The following is a 15645-nucleotide window of genomic DNA, read 5'->3' as shown; positions in this document are numbered from 1 at the left end:
GCGGTAGCTTGCATAGGCGAAGAACGAAGCCGCGAAGAAGCCGGCTTGTGCGCGAAGCTCGCAGACAGCTGCAGGACGGTGGCTGCCGCTCTCCTGCCTGTTGAATTCACTCTGGGCATGCCAGTGGAAGGTGTTCCAGGACAACTTTCCTGGGTTTTGACGTAGTCCTGCTGCATCCCTCCTTGGAAATTCTTGCTGCTCCCCGGAGGCTCCGAGATGCAGAGAACACGATGGCAGCTGCTGAAAAGAAGGGCAGCAGTGAGTTTGTCAAGAAACAAGAATATAGGCAGCTACCTGTGCTTGGCAAGGAGCAGCTGCTGCATTCTTGCACTTGCCTTCCTGCAGTGCGCACAGAAGCCCGCTGCTCTGCTGCTTGGTTTTTCCGCATTCAGTCAATTGCACAGGATTGAAGCTGGGGCAGGCTGTTCAGCTTTGCTGCTTTTCAGCATCTCAGCTGCCCTTCTGCTCTGTGACAGCTCTCCAGGTTTCTTGCCTTCTCCAGGCTGCAACGTGCCCGCTACTACCCAGAGCTGGGCAGGAGTGGGCAGAGAGCACGCTCATCTGCCAGCAGTTTGCGGCTTGCCCAGGAAAGTGCAGTGTCCTTGGAATGTGCAGCAAATCCAATTTCTTGGCAAGTCCGGGGGAAGTGAGCAGTGCTGGTACACTTTCACCTTGAGAAATGGAGTGGCAAAGCTTTTCGCTAAGATGTAGGCGACTAGAGAGGCAGAATACGGAGCTCCGGCGCTGGCCGAAGGGAAGTGCCGCTTCCCGGCGTCTTTCGGCAAAAGCGGCGCTCCGGAGCGCACCGCTGCCGCTCCAGTCATCTGTGCGCCAAGTAGCCGCTTCTTGGCCTCCGGCAGCCGGAGATCGCGGTAGCTTGCATAGGCGAAGAACGAAGCCGCGAAGAAGCCGGCTTCTGCGCGAAGCTCGCAGACAGCTGCAGGACGGTGGCTGCCGCTCTCCTGCCTGTTGAATTCACTTCTGGCATGCCAGTGGAAGGTGTTCCAGGACAACTTTCCTGGGTTTTGACGTAGTCCTGCTGCATCCCTCCTTGGAAATTCTTGCTGCTCCCCGGAGGCTCCGAGATGCAGAGAACACGATGGCAGCTGCTGAAAAGAAGGGCAGCAGTGAGTTTGTCAAGAAACAAGAATATAGGCAGCTGCCTGTGCTTGGCAAGGAGCAGCTGCTGCATTCTTGCACTTGCCTTCCTTCAGTGCGCACAGAAGCCCGCTGCTCTGCTGCTTGGTTTTTCCGCATTCAGTCAATTGCACAGGATTGAAGCTGGGGCAGGCTGTTCAACTTTGCTGCTTTTCAGCATCTCAGCTGCCCTTCTGCTCTGTGACAGCCCTCCAGGTTTCTTGCCTTCTCCAGGCTGCAACGTGCCCGCTACTACCCAGAGCTGGGCAGGAGTGGGCAGAGAGCACGCTCATGTGCCAGCAGTTTGCGGCTTGCCCAGGAAAGTGCAGTGTCCTTGGAATGTGCAGCAAATCCAATTTCTTGGCAAGTCCGGGGGAAGTGAGCAGTGCTGGTACACTTTCACCTTGAGAAATGGAGTTGGAAGGCTTTTCGCTAAGATGTAGGCGACTAGAGAGGCAGAATACGGAGCTCCGGCGCTGGCCGAAGGGAAGCGCCGCTTCCCGGCGTCTTTCGGCAAAAGCGGCGCTCCGGAGCGCACCGCTGCCGCTCCAGTCATCTGTGCGCGAAGTAGCCGCTTCTTCGCCTCCGGCAGCCGGAGATCGCGGTAGCTTGCAAGAGGCGAAGAATAAAGCTGCGAAGAAGCCGGCTTGTGCGCGAAGCTTGCAGACTGCTGCAGGACGGTGGCTGCCGCTCTCCTGCCTGTTGAATTCACTCTGGGCATGCGAGTGGAAGGTGTTCCAGGACAACTTTCCTGGGTTTTGACGTAGTCCTGCTGCATCCCTCCTTGGAAATTCTTGCTGCTCCCCGGAGGCTCCGAGATGCAGAGAACACGATGGCAGCTGCTGAAAAGAAGGGCAGCAGTGAGTTTGTCAAGAAACAAGAATATAAGCAGCTGCCTCTGCTTGGCAAGGAGCCGCTGCTGCATTCTTGCAATTTCCTGCAGTGCGCACAGAAGCCCGCTGCTCTGCTGCTTGGTTTTTCCGCATTCAGTCAATTGCACAGGATTGAAGCTGGGGCAGGCTGTTCAGCTTTGCTGCTTTTCAGCATCTCAGCTGCCCTTCTGCTCTGTGACAGCTCTCCAGGTTTCTTGCCTTCTCCAGGCTGCAACCTGCTGGCTAGTACCCAGAGCTGGGCAGGAGTGGGCAGAGAGCACGCTCATCTGCCAGCAGTTTGCGGCTTGCCCAGGAAAGTGCAGTGTCCTTGGAATGTGCAGCAAATCCAATTTCTTGGCAAGTCCGGGGGAAGTGAGCAGTGCAGGTACACTTTCTCCTTGAGAAATGGAGTTGGAAAGCTTTTCGCTAAGATGTAGGCGACTAGAGAGGCAGAATACGGAGCTCCGGCGCTGGCCGAAAAGAAGTGCCGCTTGCCGGCGTCTTTCGGCAGAAGCGGCGCTCCGCAGAGCACCGCTGCCGCTCCGGTCATCTGTACGCCAAGTAGCCGCTTCTTCGCCTCCGGCAGCCGGAGATCGCGGTAGCTTGCATAGGCGAAGAACGAAGCCGCGAAGAAGCCGGCTTGTGCGCGAAGCTCGCAGACAGCTGCAGGACGGTGGCTGCCGCTCTCCTGCCTGTTGAATTCACTCTGGGCATGCGAGTGGAAGGTGTTCCAGGACAACTTTCCTGGGTTTTGACGTAGTCCTGCTGCATCCCTCCTTGGAAATTCTTGCTGCTCCCCGGAGGCTCCGAGATGCAGAGAACACGATGGCAGCTGCTGAAAAGAAGGGCAGCAGTGAGTTTGTCAAGAAACAAGAATATAGGCAGCTGCCTGTGCTTGGCAAGGAGCAGCTGCTGCATTCTTGCACTTGCCTTCCTTCAGTGCGCACAGAAGCCCGCTGCTCTGCTGCTTGGTTTTTCTGCATTCAGTCAATTGCACAGGATTGAAGCTGGGGCAGGCTGTTCAGCTTTGCTGCTTTTCAGCATCTCAGCTGCCCTTCTGCTCTGTGACAGCTCTCCAGGTTTCTTGCCTTCTCCAGGCTGCAACGTGCCCGCTACTACCCAGAGCTGGGCAGGAGTGGGCAGAGAGCACGCTCATCTGCCAGCAGTTTGCGGCTTGCCCAGGAAAGTGCAGTGTCCTTGGAATGTGCAGCAAATCCAATTTCTTGGCAAGTCCGGGGGAAGTGAGCAGTGCTGGTACACTTTCACCTTGAGAAATGGACTTGGAAAGCTTTTCGCTAAGATGTAGGCGACTAGAGAGGCAGAATACGGAGCTCCGGCGCTGGCCGATAAGAAGTGCCGCTTCCCGGCGTCTTTCGGCAAAAGCGGCGCTCCGGAGCGCACCGCTGCCGCTCCAGTCATCTGTGCGCGAAGTTGCCGCTTCTTCGCCTCCGGCAGCCGGAGATCGCGGTAGCTTGCATAGGCGAAGAACGAAGCCGCGAAGAAGCCGGCTTGTGCGCGAAGCTCGCAGACTGCTGCAGGACGGTGGCTGCCGCTCTCCTGCCTGTTGAATTCACTTCTGGCATGCGAGTGGAAGGTGTTCCAGGACAACTTTCCTGGGTTTTGACGTAGTCCTGCTGCATCCCTCCTTGGAAATTCTTGCTGCTCCCCGGAGGCTCCGAGATGCAGAGAACACGATGGCAGCTGCTGAAAAGAAGGGCAGCAGTGAGTTTGTCAAGAAACAAGAATATAGGCAGCTGCCTGTGCTTGGCAAGGAGCAGCTGCTGCATTCTTGCACTTGCCTTCCTTCAGTGCGCACAGAAGCCCGCTGCTCTGCTGCTTGGTTTTTCTGCATTCAGTCAATTGCACAGGATTGAAGCTGGGGCAGGCTGTTCAGCTTGGCTGCTTTTCAGCATCTCAGCTGCCCTTCTGCTCTGTGACAGCTCTCCAGGTTTCTTGCCTTCTCCAGGCTGCAACGTGCCCGCTACTACCCAGAGCTGGGCAGGAGTGGGCAGAGAGCACGCTCATCTGCCAGCAGTTTGCGGCTTGCCCAGGAAAGTGCAGTGTCCTTGGAATGTGCAGCAAATCCAATTTCTTGGCAAGTCCGGGGGAAGTGAGCAGTGCTGGTACACTTTCACCTTGAGAAATGGAGTTGGAAAGCTTTTCGCTAAGATGTAGGCGACTAGAGAGGCAGAATACGGAGCTCCGGCGCTGGCCGAAGGGAAGTGCCGCTTCCCGGCGTCTTTCGGCAAAAGCGGCGCTCTGGAGCGCACCGCTGCCGCTCCAGTCATCTGTGCGCGAAGTAGCCGCTTCTTCGCCTCCGGCAGCCGGAGATCGCGGTAGCTTGCATAGGCGAAGAACGAAGCCGCGAAGAAGCCGGCTTGTGCGCGAAGCTCGCAGACAGCTGCAGGACGGTGGCTGCCGCTCTCCTGCCTGTTGAATTCACTTCTGGCATGCGAGTGGAAGGTGTTCCAGGACAACTTTCCTGGGTTTTGACGTAGTCCTGCTGCATCCCTCCTTGGAAATTCTTGCTGCTCCCCGGAGGCTCCGAGATGCAGAGAACACGATGGCAGCTGCTGAAAAGAAGGGCAGCAGTGAGTTTGTCAAGAAACAAGAATATAGGCAGCTGCCTGTGCTTGGCAAGGAGCAGCTGCTGCATTCTTGCACTTGCCTTCCTTCAGTGCGCACAGAAGCCCGCTGCTCTGCTGCTTGGTTTTTCCGCATTCAGTCAATTGCACAGGATTGAAGCTGGGGCAGGCTGTTCAGCTTTGCTGCTTTTCAGCATCTCAGCTGCCCTTCTGCTCTGGGACAGCTCTCCAGGTTTCTTGCCTTCTCCAGGCTGCAACGTGCCCGCTACTACCCAGAGCTGGGCAGGAGTGGGCAGAGAGCACGCTCATCTGCCAGCAGTTTGCGGCTTGCCCAGGAAAGTGCAGTGTCCTTGGAATGTGCAGCAAATCCAATTTCTTGGCAAGTCCGGGGGAAGTGAGCAGTGCTGGTACACTTTCACCTTGAGAAATGGAGTGGCAAAGCTTTTCGCTAAGATGTAGGCGACTAGAGAGGCAGAATACGGAGCTCCGGCGCTGGCCGAAGGGAAGTGCCGCTTCCCGGCGTCTTTCGGCAAAAGCGGCGCTCCGGAGCGCACCGCTGCCGCTCCAGTCATCTGTGCGCGAAGTAGCCGCTTCTTCGCCTCCGGCAGCCGGAGATGGCGGTAGCTTGAATAGGCGAAGAATAAAGCTGCGAAGAAGCCGGCTTGTGCGCGAACCTTGCAGACAGCTGCAGGATGGTGGCTGCCGCTCTCCTGCCTGTTGAATTCACTTCTGGCATGCGAGTGGAAGGTGTTCCAGGACAACTTTCCTGGGTTTTGACGTAGTCCTGCTGCATCCCTCCTTGGAAATTCTTGCTGCTCCCCGGAGGCTCCGAGATGCAGAGAACACGATGGCAGCTGCTGAAAAGAAGGGCAGCAGTGAGTTTGTCAAGAAACAAGAATATAGGCAGCTGCCTGTGCTTGGCAAGGAGCAGCTGCTGCATTCTTGCACTTGCCTTCCTTCAGTGCGCACAGAAGCCCGCTGCTCTGCTGCTTGGTTTTTCTGCATTCAGTCAATTGCACAGGATTGAAGCTGGGGCAGGCTGTTCAGCTTTGCTGCTTTTCAGCATCTCAGCTGCCCTTTGGCTCTGTTACAGCTCTCCAGGTTTCTTGCCTTTGCCAGGCTGCAACCTGCTGGCTAGTACCCAGAGCTTAGCAGGAGTGGGCAGAGAGCACGCTCATCAGCCAGCAGTTTGCGGTTTGCCCAGGAAAGTGCAGTGTCCTTGGAATGTGCAGCAAATCCAATTTCTTGGCAAGTCCGGGGGAAGTGAGCAGTGCAGGTACACTTTCACCTTGAGAAATGGAGTTGGAAAGCTTTTCGCTAAGATGTAGGCGACTAGAGAGGCAGAATACGGAGCTCCGGCGCTGGCCGAAAAGAAGTGCCGCTTCCCGGCGTCTTTCGGCAAAAGCGGCGCTACGCAGAGCACCGCTGCCGCTCCGGTCATCTGTACGCCAAGTAGCCGCTTCTTCGCCTCCGGCAGCCGGAGATCGCGGTAGCTTGCAAGAGGCAAAGAATAAAGCCGCGAAGAAGCCGGCTTGTGCGCGAAGCTCGCAGACAGCTGCAGGATGGTGGCTGCCGCTCTCCTGCCTGTTGAATTCACTCTGGGCATGCGAGTGGAAGGTGTTCCAGGACAACTTTCCTGGGTTTTGACGTAGTCCTGCTGCATCCCTCCTTGGAAATTCTTGCTGCTCCCCGGAGGCTCCGAGATGCAGAGAACACGATGGCAGCTGCTGAAAAGAAGGGCAGCAGTGAGTTTGTCAAGAAACAAGAATATAGGCAGCTGCCTGTGCTTGGCAAGGAGCAGCTGCTGCATTCTTGCACTTGCCTTCCTTCAGTGCGCACAGAAGCCCGCTGCTCTGCTGCTTGGTTTTTCTGCATTCAGTCAATTGCACAGGATTGAAGCTGGGGCAGGCTGTTCAGCTTGGCTGCTTTTCAGCATCTCAGCTGCCCTTCTGCTCTGTGACAGCTCTCCAGGTTTCTTGCCTTCTCCAGGCTGCAACGTGCCCGCTACTACCCAGAGCTGGGCAGGAGTGGGCAGAGAGCACGCTCATCTGCCAGCAGTTTGCGGCTTGCCCAGGAAAGTGCAGTGTCCTTGGAATGTGCAGCAAATCCAATTTCTTGGCAAGTCCGGGGGAAGTGAGCAGTGCTGGTACACTTTCACCTTGAGAAATGGAGTTGGAAAGCTTTTCGCTAAGATGTAGGCGACTAGAGAGGCAGAATACGGAGCTCCGGCGCTGGCCGAAGGGAAGTGCCGCTTCCCGGCGTCTTTCGGCAAAAGCGGCGCTCTGGAGCGCACCGCTGCCGCTCCAGTCATCTGTGCGCGAAGTAGCCGCTTCTTCGCCTCCGGCAGCCGGAGATCGCGGTAGCTTGCATAGGCGAAGAACGAAGCCGCGAAGAAGCCGGCTTGTGCGCGAAGCTCGCAGACAGCTGCAGGACGGTGGCTGCCGCTCTCCTGCCTGTTGAATTCACTCTGGGCATGCGAGTGGAAGGTGTTCCAGGACAACTTTCCTGGGTTTTGACGTAGTCCTGCTGCATCCCTCCTTGGAAATTCTTGCTGCTCCCCGGAGGCTCCGAGATGCAGAGAACACGATGGCAGCTGCTGAAAAGAAGGGCAGCAGTGAGTTTGTCAAGAAACAAGAATATAGGCAGCTGCCTGTGCTTGGCAAGGAGCAGCTGCTGCATTCTTGCACTTGCCTTCCTTCAGTGCGCACAGAAGCCCGCTGCTCTGCTGCTTGGTTTTTCTGCATTCAGTCAATTGCACAGGATTGAAGCTGGGGCAGGCTGTTCAGCTTGGCTGCTTTTCAGCATCTCAGCTGCCCTTCTGCTCTGTGACAGCTCTCCAGGTTTCTTGCCTTCTCCAGGCTGCAACGTGCCCGCTACTACCCAGAGCTGGGCAGGAGTGGGCAGAGAGCACGCTCATCTGCCAGCAGTTTGCGGCTTGCCCAGGAAAGTGCAGTGTCCTTGGAATGTGCAGCAAATCCAATTTCTTGGCAAGTCCGGGGGAAGTGAGCAGTGCTGGTACACTTTCACCTTGAGAAATGGAGTTGGAAAGCTTTTCGCTAAGATGTAGGCGACTAGAGAGGCAGAATACGGAGCTCCGGCGCTGGCCGAAGGGAAGTGCCGCTTCCCGGCGTCTTTCGGCAAAAGCGGCGCTCTGGAGCGCACCGCTGCCGCTCCAGTCATCTGTGCGCGAAGTAGCCGCTTCTTCGCCTCCGGCAGCCGGAGATCGCGGTAGCTTGCATAGGCGAAGAACGAAGCCGCGAAGAAGCCGGCTTGTGCGCGAAGCTCGCAGACAGCTGCAGGACGGTGGCTGCCGCTCTCCTGCCTGTTGAATTCACTTCTGGCATGCGAGTGGAAGGTGTTCCAGGACAACTTTCCTGGGTTTTGACGTAGTCCTGCTGCATCCCTCCTTGGAAATTCTTGCTGCTCCCCGGAGGCTCCGAGATGCAGAGAACACGATGGCAGCTGCTGAAAAGAAGGGCAGCAGTGAGTTTGTCAAGAAACAAGAATATAGGCAGCTGCCTGTGCTTGGCAAGGAGCAGCTGCTGCATTCTTGCACTTGCCTTCCTTCAGTGCGCACAGAAGCCCGCTGCTCTGCTGCTTGGTTTTTCCGCATTCAGTCAATTGCACAGGATTGAAGCTGGGGCAGGCTGTTCAGCTTTGCTGCTTTTCAGCATCTCAGCTGCCCTTCTGCTCTGTGACAGCTCTCCAGGTTTCTTGCCTTCGCCAGGCTGCAACGTGCCCGCTACTACCCAGAGCTGGGCAGGAGTGGGCAGAGAGCACGCTCATCTGCCAGCAGTTTGCGGCTTGCCCAGGAAAGTGCAGTGTCCTTGGAATGTGCAGCAAATCCAATTTCTTGGCAAGTCCGGGGGAAGTGAGCAGTGCTGGTACACTTTCACCTTGAGAAATGGAGTGGCAAAGCTTTTCGCTAAGATGTAGGCGACTAGAGAGGCAGAATACGGAGCTCCGGCGCTGGCCGAAGGGAAGTGCCGCTTCCCGGCGTCTTTCGGCAAAAGCGGCGCTCCGGAGCGCACCGCTGCCGCTCCAGTCATCTGTGCGCGAAGTAGCCGCTTCTTCGCCTCCGGCAGCCGGAGATGGCGGTAGCTTGAATAGGCGAAGAATAAAGCTGCGAAGAAGCCGGCTTGTGCGCGAACCTTGCAGACAGCTGCAGGATGGTGGCTGCCGCTCTCCTGCCTGTTGAATTCACTTCTGGCATGCGAGTGGAAGGTGTTCCAGGACAACTTTCCTGGGTTTTGACGTAGTCCTGCTGCATCCCTCCTTGGAAATTCTTGCTGCTCCCCGGAGGCTCCGAGATGCAGAGAACACGATGGCAGCTGCTGAAAAGAAGGGCAGCAGTGAGTTTGTCAAGAAACAAGAATATAGGCAGCTGCCTGTGCTTGGCAAGGAGCAGCTGCTGCATTCTTGCACTTGCCTTCCTTCAGTGCGCACAGAAGCCCGCTGCTCTGCTGCTTGGTTTTTCTGCATTCAGTCAATTGCACAGGATTGAAGCTGGGGCAGGCTGTTCAGCTTTGCTGCTTTTCAGCATCTCAGCTGCCCTTTGGCTCTGTTACAGCTCTCCAGGTTTCTTGCCTTCTCCAGGCTGCAACCTGCTGGCTAGTACCCAGAGCTGGGCAGGAGTGGGCAGAGAGCACGCTCATCTGCCAGCAGTTTGCGGTTTGCCCAGGAAAGTGCAGTGTCCTTGGAATGTGCAGCAAATCCAATTTCTTGGCAAGTCCGGGGGAAGTGAGCAGTGCAGGTACACTTTCACCTTGAGAAATGGAGTTGGAAAGCTTTTCGCTAAGATGTAGGCGACTAGAGAGGCAGAATACGGAGCTCCGGTGCTTGCCGAAAAGAAGTGCCGCTTGCCGGCGTCTTTCGGCAAAAGCGGCGCTCCGCAGAGCACCGCTGCCGCTCCGGTCATCTGTACGCCAAGTAGCCGCTTCTTCGCCTCCGGCAGCCGGAGATCGCGGTAGCTTGCAAGAGGCAAAGAATAAAGCCGCGAAGAAGCCGGCTTGTGCGCGAAGCTCGCAGACAGCTGCAGGACGGTGGCTGCCGCTCTCCTGCCTGTTGAATTCACTCTGGGCATGCGAGTGGAAGGTGTTCCAGGACAACTTTCCTGGGTTTTGACGTAGTCCTGCTGCATCCCTCCTTGGAAATTCTTGCTGCTCCCCGGAGGCTCCGAGATGCAGAGAACACGATGGCAGCTGCTGAAAAGAAGGGCAGCAGTGAGTTTGTCAAGAAACAAGAATATAGGCAGCTGCCTGTGCTTGGCAAGGAGCAGCTGCTGCATTCTTGCACTTGCCTTCCTTCAGTGCGCACAGAAGCCCGCTGCTCTGCTGCTTGGTTTTTCTGCATTCAGTCAATTGCACAGGATTGAAGCTGGGGCAGGCTGTTCAGCTTGGCTGCTTTTCAGCATCTCAGCTGCCCTTCTGCTCTGTGACAGCTCTCCAGGTTTCTTGCCTTCTCCAGGCTGCAACGTGCCCGCTACTACCCAGAGCTGGGCAGGAGTGGGCAGAGAGCACGCTCATCTGCCAGCAGTTTGCGGCTTGCCCAGGAAAGTGCAGTGTCCTTGGAATGTGCAGCAAATCCAATTTCTTGGCAAGTCCGGGGGAAGTGAGCAGTGCAGGTACACTTTCACCTTGAGAAATGGACTTGGAAAGCTTTTCGCTAAGATGTAGGCGACTAGAGAGGCAGAATACGGAGCTCCGGCGCTGGCCGAAAAGAAGTGCCGCTTGCCGGCGTCTTTCGGCAAAAGCGGCGCTCCGCAGAGCACCGCTGCCGCTCCGGTCATCTGTACGCCAAGTAGCCGCTTCTTCGCCTCCGGCAGCCGGAGATCGCGGTAGCTTGCAAGAGGCAAAGAATAAAGCCGCGAAGAAGCCGGCTTGTGCGCGAAGCTCGCAGACAGCTGCAGGACGGTGGCTGCCGCTCTCCTGCCTGTTGAATTCACTCTGGGCATGCGAGTGGAAGGTGTTCCAGGACAACTTTCCTGGGTTTTGACGTAGTCCTGCTGCATCCCTCCTTGGAAATTCTTGCTGCTCCCCGGAGGCTCCGAGATGCAGAGAACACGATGGCAGCTGCTGAAAAGAAGGGCAGCAGTGAGTTTGTCAAGAAACAAGAATATAGGCAGCTGCCTGTGCTTGGCAAGGAGCAGCTGCTGCATTCTTGCACTTGCCTTCCTTCAGTGCGCACAGAAGCCCGCTGCTCTGCTGCTTGGTTTTTCTGCATTCAGTCAATTGCACAGGATTGAAGCTGGGGCAGGCTGTTCAGCTTGGCTGCTTTTCAGCATCTCAGCTGCCCTTCTGCTCTGTGACAGCTCTCCAGGTTTCTTGCCTTCTCCAGGCTGCAACGTGCCCGCTAGTACCCAGAGCTGGGCAGGAGTGGGCAGAGAGCACGCTCATCTGCCAGCAGTTTGCGGCTTGCCCAGGAAAGTGCAGTGTCCTTGGAATGTGCAGCAAATCCAATTTCTTGGCAAGTCCGGGGGAAGTGAGCAGTGCTGGTACACTTTCACCTTGAGAAATGGACTTGGAAAGCTTTTCGCTAAGATGTAGGCGACTAGAGAGGCAGAATACGGAGCTCCGGCGCTGGCCGATAAGAAGTGCCGCTTCCCGGCGTCTTTCGGCAAAAGCGGCGCTCCGGAGCGCACCGCTGCCGCTCCAGTCATCTGTGCGCGAAGTAGCCGCTTCTTCGCCTCCGGCAGCCGGAGATCGCGGGAGCTTGCATAGGCGAAGAACGAAGCCGCGAAGAAGCCGGCTTGTGCGCGAAGCTCGCAGACAGCTGCAGGACGGTGGCTGCCGCTCTCCTGCCTGTTGAATTCACTCTGGGCATGCGAGTGGAAGGTGTTCCAGGACAACTTTCCTGGGTTTTGACGTAGTCCTGCTGCATCCCTCCTTGGAAATTCTTGCTGCTCCCCGGAGGCTCCGAGATGCAGAGAACACGATGGCAGCTGCTGAAAAGAAGGGCAGCAGTGAGTTTGTCAAGAAACAAGAATATAGGCAGCTGCCTGTGCTTGGCAAGGAGCAGCTGCTGCATTCTTGCACTTGCCTTCCTTCAGTGCGCACAGAAGCCCGCTGCTCTGCTGCTTGGTTTTTCTGCATTCAGTCAATTGCACAGGATTGAAGCTGGGGCAGGCTGTTCAGCTTTGCTGCTTTTCAGCATCTCAGCTGCCCTTTGGCTCTGTTACAGCTCTCCAGGTTTCTTGCCTTTGCCAGGCTGCAACCTGCTGGCTAGTACCCAGAGCTGGGCAGGAGTGGGCAGAGAGCACGCTCATCAGCCAGCAGTTTGCGGTTTGCCCAGGAAAGTGCAGTGTCCTTGGAATGTGCAGCAAATCCAATTTCTTGGCAAGTCCGGGGGAAGTGAGCAGTGCAGGTACACTTTCACCTTGAGAAATGGAGTTGGAAAGCTTTTCGCTAAGATGTAGGCGACTAGAGAGGCAGAATACGGAGCTCCGGCGCTGGCCGAAAAGAAGTGCCGCTTGCCGGCGTCTTTCGGCAAAAGCGGCGCTCCGCAGAGCACCGCTGCCGCTCCGGTCATCTGTACGCCAAGTAGCCGCTTCTTCGCCTCCGGCAGCCGGAGATCGCGGTAGCTTGCATAGGCGAAGAACGAAGCCGCGAAGAAGCCGGCTTGTGCGCGAAGCTCGCAGACAGCTGCAGGACGGTGGCTGCCGCTCTCCTGCCTGTTGAATTCACTCTGGGCATGCGAGTGGAAGGTGTTCCAGGACAACTTTCCTGGGTTTTGACGTAGTCCTGCTGCATCCCTCCTTGGAAATTCTTGCTGCTCCCCGGAGGCTCCGAGATGCAGAGAACACGATGGCAGCTGCTGAAAAGAAGGGCAGCAGTGAGTTTGTCAAGAAACAAGAATATAGGCAGCTGCCTGTGCTTGGCAAGGAGCAGCTGCTGCATTCTTGCACTTGCCTTCCTGCAGTGCGCACAGAAGCCCGCTGCTCTGCTGCTTGGTTTTTCTGCATTCAGTCAATTGCACAGGATTGAAGCTGGGGCAGGCTGTTCAGCTTGGCTGCTTTTCAGCATCTCAGCTGCCCTTCTGCTCTGTGACAGCTCTCCAGGTTTCTTGCCTTCTCCAGGCTGCAACGTGCCCGCTACTACCCAGAGCTGGGCAGGAGTGGGCAGAGAGCACGCTCATCTGCCAGCAGTTTGCGGCTTGCCCAGGAAAGTGCAGTGTCCTTGGAATGTGCAGCAAATCCAATTTCTTGGCAAGTCCGGGGGAAGTGAGCAGTGCTGGTACACTTTCACCTTGAGAAATGGACTTGGAAAGCTTTTCGCTAAGATGTAGGCGACTAGAGAGGCAGAATACGGAGCTCCGGCGCTGGCCGAAGGGAAGTGCCGCTTGCCGGCGTCTTTCGGCAAAAGCGGCGCTCCGGAGCGCACCGCTGCCGCTCCAGTCATCTGTGCGCGAAGTAGCCGCTTCTTCGCCTCCGGCAGCCGGAGATCGCGGTAGCTTGAATAGGCGAAGAATAAAGCTGCGAAGAAGCCGGCTTGTGCGCGAACCTTGCAGACAGCTGCAGGATGGTGGCTGCCGCTCTCCTGCCTGTTGAATTCACTTCTGGCATCCGAGTGGAAGGTGTTCCAGGACAACTTTCCTGGGTTTTGACGTAGTCCTGCTGCATCCCTCCTTGGAAATTCTTGCTGCTCCCCGGAGGCTCCGAGATGCAGAGAACACGATGGCAGCTGCTGAAAAGAAGGGCAGCAGTGAGTTTGTCAAGAAACAAGAATATAGGCAGCTGCCTGTGCTTGGCAAGGAGCAGCTGCTGCATTCTTGCACTTGCCTTCCTTCAGTGCGCACAGAAGCCCGCTGCTCTGCTGCTTGGTTTTTCTGCATTCAGTCAATTGCACAGGATTGAAGCTGGGGCAGGCTGTTCAGCTTTGCTGCTTTTCAGCATCTCAGCTGCCCTTCTGCTCTGTGACAGCTCTCCAGGTTTCTTGCCTTCTCCAGGCTGCAACGTGCCCGCTACTACCCAGAGCTGGGCAGGAGTGGGCAGAGAGCACGCTCATCTGCCAGCAGTTTGCGGCTTGCCCAGGAAAGTGCAGTGTCCTTGGAATGTGCAGCAAATCCAATTTCTTGGCAAGTCCGGGGGAAGTGAGCAGTGCTGGTACACTTTCACCTTGAGAAATGGAGTTGGAAAGCTTTTCGCTAAGATGTAGGCGACTAGAGAGGCAGAATACGGAGCTCCGGCGCTGGCCGAAGGGAAGTGCCGCTTGCCGGCGTCTTTCGGCAAAAGCGGCGCTCTGGAGCGCACCGCTGCCGCTCCAGTGATCTGTGCGCGAAGTAGCCGCTTCTTCGCCTCCGGCAGCCGGAGATCGCGGTAGCTTGCATAGGCGAAGAACGAAGCCGCGAAGAAGCCGGCTTGTGTGCGAAGCTCGCAGACAGCTGCAGGACGGTGGCTGCCGCTCTCCTGCCTGTTGAATTCACTTCTGGCATCCGAGTGGAAGGTGTTCCAGGACAACTTTCCTGGGTTTTGACGTAGTCCTGCTGCATCCCTCCTTGGAAATTCTTGCTGCTCCCCGGAGGCTCCGAGATGCAGAGAACACGATGGCAGCTGCTGAAAAGAAGGGCAGCAGTGAGTTTGTCAAGAAACAAGAATATAGGCAGCTGCCTGTGCTTGGCAAGGAGCAGCTGCTGCATTCTTGCACTTGCCTTCCTTCAGTGCGCACAGAAGCCCGCTGCTCTGCTGCTTGGTTTTTCTGCATTCAGTCAATTGCACAGGATTGAAGCTGGGGCAGGCTGTTCAGCTTTGCTGCTTTTCAGCATCTCAGCTGCCCTTTGGCTCTGTTACAGCTCTCCAGGTTTCTTGCCTTTGCCAGGCTGCAACCTGCTGGCTAGTACCCAGAGCTGGGCAGGAGTGGGCAGAGAGCACGCTCATCAGCCAGCAGTTTGCGGTTTGCCCAGGAAAGTGCAGTGTCCTTGGAATGTGCAGCAAATCCAATTTCTTGGCAAGTCCGGGGGAAGTGAGCAGTGCAGGTACACTTTCACCTTGAGAAATGGAGTTGGAAAGCTTTTCGCTAAGATGTAGGCGACTAGAGAGGCAGAATACGGAGCTCCGGCGCTGGCCGAAAAGAAGTGCCGCTTGCCGGCGTCTTTCGGCAAAAGCGGCGCTCCGCAGAGCACCACTGCCGCTCCGGTCATCTGTACGCCAAGTAGCCGCTTCTTCGCCTCCGGCAGCCGGAGATCGCGGTAGCTTGCAAGAGGCAAAGAATAAAGCCGCGAAGAAGCCGGCTTGTGCGCGAAGCTCGCAGACAGCTGCAGGACGGTGGCTGCCGCTCTCCTGCCTGTTGAATTCACTCTGGGCATGCGAGTGGAAGGTGTTCCAGGACAACTTTCCTGGGTTTTGACGTAGTCCTGCTGCATCCCTCCTTGGAAATTCTTGCTGCTCCCCGGAGGCTCCGAGATGCAGAGAACACGATGGCAGCTGCTGAAAAGAAGGGCAGCAGTGAGTTTGTCAAGAAACAAGAATATAGGCAGCTGCCTGTGCTTGGCAAGGAGCAGCTGCTGCATTCTTGCACTTGCCTTCCTTCAGTGCGCACAGAAGCCCGCTGCTCTGCTGCTTGGTTTTTCCGCATTCAGTCAATTGCACAGGATTGAAGCTGGGGCAGGCTGTTCAGCTTTGCTGCTTTTCAGCATCTCAGCTGCCCTTCTGCTCTGTGACAGCTCTCCAGGTTTCTTGCCTTCTCCAGGCTGCAACCTGCTGGCTAGTACCCAGAGCTGGGCAGGAGTGGGCAGAGAGCACGCTCATGTGCCAGCAGTTTGCGGCTTGCCCAGGAAAGTGCAGTGTCCTTGGAATGTGCAGCAAATCCAATTTCTTGGCAAGTCCGGGGGAAGTGAGCAGTGCTGGTACACTTTCACCTTGAGAAATGGAGTGGCAAAGCTTTTCGCTAAGATGTAGGCGACTAGAGAGGCAGAATACGGAGCTCCGGCGCTGGCCGATAAGAAGTGCCGCTTCCCGGCGTCTTTCGGCAAAAGCGGCGCTCCGGAGCGCACCGCTGCCGCTCCAGTCATCTGTGCGCGAAGTAGCCGCTTCTTCGCCTCCGGCAGCCGGAGATCGC

The sequence above is a fragment of the Vidua macroura genome, chromosome 14, assembly GCF_024509145.1.
Source record: "Vidua macroura isolate BioBank_ID:100142 chromosome 14, ASM2450914v1, whole genome shotgun sequence".
In the NCBI taxonomy this organism is placed as follows: Eukaryota; Metazoa; Chordata; class Aves; order Passeriformes; family Viduidae; genus Vidua; species Vidua macroura.
Note: the sequence above shows the minus strand (reverse complement) of the source record.